This window comes from Uranotaenia lowii, chromosome 2, assembly GCF_029784155.1.
Source record: "Uranotaenia lowii strain MFRU-FL chromosome 2, ASM2978415v1, whole genome shotgun sequence".
Taxonomy (NCBI): domain Eukaryota; kingdom Metazoa; phylum Arthropoda; class Insecta; order Diptera; family Culicidae; genus Uranotaenia; species Uranotaenia lowii.
In genome coordinates, this window is record NC_073692.1 from 411,377,268 (window position 1) to 411,382,923 (window position 5,656).

The window sequence follows — 5,656 nt, forward strand, 5'->3', positions numbered from 1 at the left end:
GTCCACGGAGAGGGAGGTAGGGGTCTGGGTCATGTCGACGTGGACAAACTTACATTCAAAGTATTTTCTAAAGGTGAATAAATATTAAGATTTTTAAAGCAAAATCTTAAAATAGCAAAGCTTTCCAGTTAAAGTTTAAACAATTAGCAGCTACTTGAAAGCAAGTGATAAATATGATAATTTAGAAATTTTAAAATTTTAAAATTAGTTTATATGAGGTAGTACTTACTTGGCTGGTAAACGGTGGATAATGTGCAACCCGAGACCCCATAGTGGTCATATCACCTCTTATTCACAACTCCTATCTCTACCTCCCCGCGGTGCCGGCTGGGGTGCGAGTAATCTAAGCGGAGATCGGGTACCCAACCCCGGTGGATGCTTTGGTCGCATGCAGACTGAGAAGTTGGCCGCACGCGTCTGTTCCCCAGGTCAGGGGCGGCGTGCAACAACAACCGAGCGTCTGTTCTCCAGGTCAGGGGCGGCTCAAACAGCGTCTGTCTTGCAGCAAGCGGCTGAATTTATGAAATGCGGCTCCCGCCAGCTAAGTCCAAGATGGCAGCCCCATCGCGGGATAGGGACTTTAGGCTAACAACCTACTGCTCCCGATTCAGAAATTGTTACGGAATCCGAAAGAAATGACCGACCTGGAACTTTGGCAACGACTTTTAGCATGAAAACACGGACACGAATTGGAACTTGGAACGTTTTAACCCTTGCCCAACAAGGCAAACTGGAACAACTTGCTAGAGAGGCTAGCCGCCTCAAGCTTGAAATTCTGGGACTGAGCGAAGTCCGTTGGCCTAATACTGGAGAACACAAGACACAATCCGGGCAAGTCCTGCTTTTGTAACCGCTAGTTCCAATCCAACTTGTTGGCTTCGCCACAAGAATATGATAACTTTCCTTTCGTCAAATTCCTTTAATTTCTAAATCAGTGAACCTTCCTAATGCAACCAACTAAGATTACCACGAAGCCTTGTGTCAGTAGAAATAATCTACTTTCACGAGCGCCGGTCGTACCTTATTCGATACCTTACTGTCAGTTACATGAGTTCCTGGTAACCGGGTTTGAGCATCCTAAATTAGTTACCCTGTCGGTCGCTAGCTGAAGCTGCTCATGGAGAAAGTTGCTGCATGGGTTGAACAGTAACGGCAGATTTCGGGTTTTTTTCTCTCTGTTCTCTTCTCACCATTAAAATTAGCTTCGAATAAACCAAGCTGACAATCTTCGCTCTTTCCGTTTGCAACCTTTGGCGAAGGCAGAAGTGCGCGTTAAAAGTCGGTTGAAAGGTCGGAATTGTGACCATGTGCTCGGTAGAAGTTTTTATTAATTGTTTGGCTATTTTTAGGTGCATAGTAAAGTTCTGAGTTCACAGTTAGGAATAATACGCTTAAAATTAAATGTACAATTAAAGCTAAAATAGTACGGTGTGTAACTCTCATTAAAATTATACTTATAAATAAAACTAAGAAAAATGTTATACATTATAGTGAACAACAACTTACGTACAACGTTAAATAAATCAAACAAGTGAACACAAAAATACTACAGAAGAAGGTAAATAGCTATTGTAACTATATGTGAAACAGTAAATGTACAATGTTATGCAAAATCGAACAGTAAAACAATGCGTAAATGCGTGTAATTTGGGCTTGACATTAATGTTTGTTGGGGCAGGTCCAAATAGGGCCTTTTTCGTTTGTATGCCAGCCTTTGGCTGGTTTTATTCCAACAGGCTGCTCTGCACCGGGTCGATACCGAGAAATCCTTCGACCATTTCGGGGCCACCAATCCCTGCTAACCACGTGTCAACATCAACATCAGTGACAACAGAACTGCAAACGGAAAAACTGAACAACCAAACATAACCACAAACGGAATCAGCCAGCCAATCCAGCAATTTCTATTAAGATTCCGGTTGTTAAATCTGAAACTTCAGAGTTCATCGAGAACCCAGCATCCACGACAGACTAGCGTTGCGGGTTTAAACCTACTTCCGGAGTATACGGGTTTTGGCTACCCGTTGAAGCCCCACAAACAGAACAAACAGAAAATAGTACACGCAAGTAGAACTGTGACGTCACAAATATGTATGTAATTGTAAAACCCCCAAATTTGTTTAGAATATAGGCCTTAAAAATGTATTCAAATACTGGGTAAACTTTGTATCGAGGAATAGCCCTGGAATATTAGAAATTTCTACCATTCGCGATTTGAATATTCGATACTCGAAAGGAGTAACTAAAACCTTCCTCGTTAATCGTTCCTACTCGAAAGTTTGAAGATTGTTGGTATTTTGAATTTTGCTTTAAATTTTGTCTAAATTCCCGGAGGTGAATACCTTCGAGGCTTAAATATTTTGCTTCTGGTGGGATCCCGTGCGGCGACCTATGGACCGATAGTGGAAACGGCAAGCGACAGATTTGATATTCCTATCCCTTGGCTCCCTGCGCATTGGGAACTCACGCATCCGTCAGTTTCGATGTTGTATAAGCGACCCTGTGGTATCCTAGACTCCCACCCAACATACTTTCCCTTATCCCGAGTGCTAGCGGGTAACACTTTACTCTGGCATACGAGGAGAACATGCTACTCGGGAACGAGGAGTTGGTTTCCTGTTAAGCCCGCAGGCCTACGCGGCCCTCATAAGATGGGAACCGATAAACGAAAGAATAATCGTAGCCAGATTCAGAACACGGGTTAGAAACCTTACAATGGTCCAGTGTTATGCGCCAACTGACGTTGCCGATTTGCAGGAGAAAGAGCAGTTTTACAGTCAACTGAACAGCGTGGTTGAGAGAATTCCGAAGGGTGACATTCAAGTCCATTTGGGCGACTTCAACGCAAAGATTGGCTCCGACAATCAGGACCTTGAGCGCATCATGGAGCGCCATGGCCTAGGACAGATGAGCGAAAACGGAGAGCTGTTTGTAGAATTTTGTGGCAACAACAACATGGTGATCGGTGGATCGCTCTTCCCCCATCGACCAGCACATAAGGTCACTTGGGTATCCCGAGATGGCCGAACAGAAAATAAAATTGACCACATCTGCATCAGCCGAAAATGGAGAAGGAGCCTTCTTGATGTCCGCAACAAGCGAAGCGCAGACATTGCATCTGACCATCACCTCGTCCTTGGCGAGATACGACTGAGAGTTGCACGTGTCCAACGGCGCGAGGAGAAAGTCGGGTGTCGATACGACGTCCGCCGGTTGGAGAATCCAGAGGTGAAAAGGGCATACGTTGAACAGCTAGAATCCCGAGCCTCGGAGCTGCCGACAGACGGAACAGTCGAAGAACAGTGGTGTGGAATCAAGAATGCCTTTATCACGACGAGCCATGGTACTCTCGGTAAAGTTTGTGGAAGAAGGAGTGAATGGATGTCGGATGAAACTTGGAGGATGGTCGATGATCGGAGAAAGGCGAAAGTCGGAATTGAGCAGGCATGCACCGGGTCACCGGGTGGCTGGTAAACGGTGGATAATGTGCAACACGAGACCCCATAGTGGTCATATCACCTCTTATCCACAACTCCTATCTCTACCTCCCCGTGGTGCCGGCTGGGGTGCGAGTAACCTAAGCGGAGATCGGGTACCCAACCCCGGTGGATGCTTTGGTCGCATGCAGACTGAGAAGGCGGCCGCACGCGTCTGTTCCCCATGTCAGGGGCGGCGTGCAACAACAACCGAGCGTCTGTTCTCCAGGTCAGGGGCGGCTCAAACAGCGTCTGTCTTGCAGCAAGCGGCTGAATTTATGAAATGCGGCTCCCGCCAGCTAAGTCCAAGATGGCAGCCCCATCGCGGGATAGGGACTTTAGGCTAACAACCTACTGCTCCTGATATCTTGTATTGTTACAGAAACTGAGAGAAGATGCACCGGGTCAGCCAAAGCAGCCGCCCGCTTACGATATGCGGAGCTGGAAAAGGCAGTTAAACGAGCTTGTAGACGAGACAAGAGAGCCTGGACAAACTCCCTAGCCGAAGAGGGAGAAAGAGCCGCCGCCAATGGAGATATCCGATTACTTTATGACATTTCTCGCCGCCTCAGTGGTGCAAGGACTAATGCAAGAATGCCGCTAAAAGACCGAGCAGGTCAGTTATTGACCGATCGAACAGATCAGCTCAAACGATGGACTGAGCACTTCGAACAACTCTTCCGAGTCACGAATAGCGATGGCCAACAGAATCTGCAGCTCGAAGCGCCAACAGTAAGTCGCATAAATGGCGTCAACTCGGAAGCGCCTTCGCTAGCTGAAATAGAAGCGGCAATCAAAAACATGAAATCCAACAAAGCACCTGGGATCGATTGCATCCCTGCTGAAATGCTAAAAGCCGACCCTGCCCTATCAGCACAAATGTTGCACCGTCTTTTCGCTGACATCTGGGATACTGCAACATTCCCGGCCGACTGGATGCAGGGTATCCTCGTAAAGGTCCCAAAGAAAGGAGACCTGACAGAGTGCGGTAACTGGCGAGGCATAACGTTGATCTGTACAACCCTCAAAGTACTTTGCAAAGTGATTCTGAACAGGATCCAGGAGAAAATAGACGCTACACTCCGACGGCAACAAGCTGGATTCCGATCTCGAAGATCATGTGTGGACCACATCACAACGCTACGAATCATACTGGAACAAATCAACGAATTCCAGGACTCTCTTCTGCTGGTGTTCGTTGATTTCGAAAAAGCATTCGACCGACTTAACCATGAAAACATCTGGGCGGCTCTAAGGCGACGAGGGGTCCCAGAGAAACTAGTCCATCTCATCGAAGCACAGTATGAGGCATTTTCGTGCAAGGTCTTGCACGACGGTGTCTTGTCCGAACCAATCTCGGTAACTGCTGGAGTGAGACAAGGATGTATTCTATCACCGCTACTTTTTCTAATCGTAATGGATGAGATTCTGATTGGATCGATTGACTGTGCACCGAACCGAGGATTGCCGTGGAATCCTTCAACAATGGAGCAACTGAACGACCTTGACCTGGCTGACGATATTGTTTTGCTCGCCCAAACACAACCAGATATGCAGAGCAAACTCGACGACCTCACCGAAAGTTCCAAGGTAGCAGGTCTCAAAGTCAATGTCGGAAAAACCAAGTCGATGGAGATCAACACAGGAAATCCCTCCAGTTTCATGGTAGCTGGGCAACAAGTTGAGAAAGTGGAGTGCTTCCAGTATCTTGGTAGCCAGATTACGCCTGATGGTGGTACCAGGAAAGACATCGAAACACGGGTCAGAAAGGCCCGATTTGCGTTTGCGAGTCTCCGAAACATCTGGCGGTCACGCCAGATCTCTCTACGAACAAAAATCCGAATCTTCAACTCAAACGTCAAATCCGTATTGCTGTACGGGTGCGAAACTTGGTGCACATATGCGGTAACGACGCGAAAACTGCAAGTATTTGTAAACCGCTGCATGCGGAATATCATCCGCGCTTGGTGGCCTGGCAACTGGATCTCGAATGAGGAACTACATCGCCGGTGTCATCAAAAGGCGCTAGAAATGGAGATTCGGGAACGTAAGTGGAGATGGATTGGGCACACGCTACGAAGAGATGAAAACGAGATTTGCAGAGAGGCGCTAGATTGGAATCCAGAAGGTCATCGAAGAAGAGGCAGACCCAGAAATTCGTGGCGGCGAAGCCTAGCCGC

At 47.2% G+C, this 5,656-nt stretch overlaps 1 long non-coding RNA gene across 1 annotated transcript; it reads left to right on the forward strand.

Moving 5' to 3' along the window:
- The first annotated feature begins 1,350 nt into the window (after positions 1 to 1,350).
- On the forward strand, positions 1,351 to 2,516 carry LOC129746155 (uncharacterized). Its single transcript, XR_008737257.1, has 3 exons — positions 1,351 to 1,428; positions 1,492 to 1,558; positions 1,679 to 2,516. It is a non-coding gene; the product is annotated as an uncharacterized LOC129746155 (long non-coding RNA).
- The last annotated feature ends 3,140 nt before the right edge of the window (positions 2,517 to 5,656 follow it).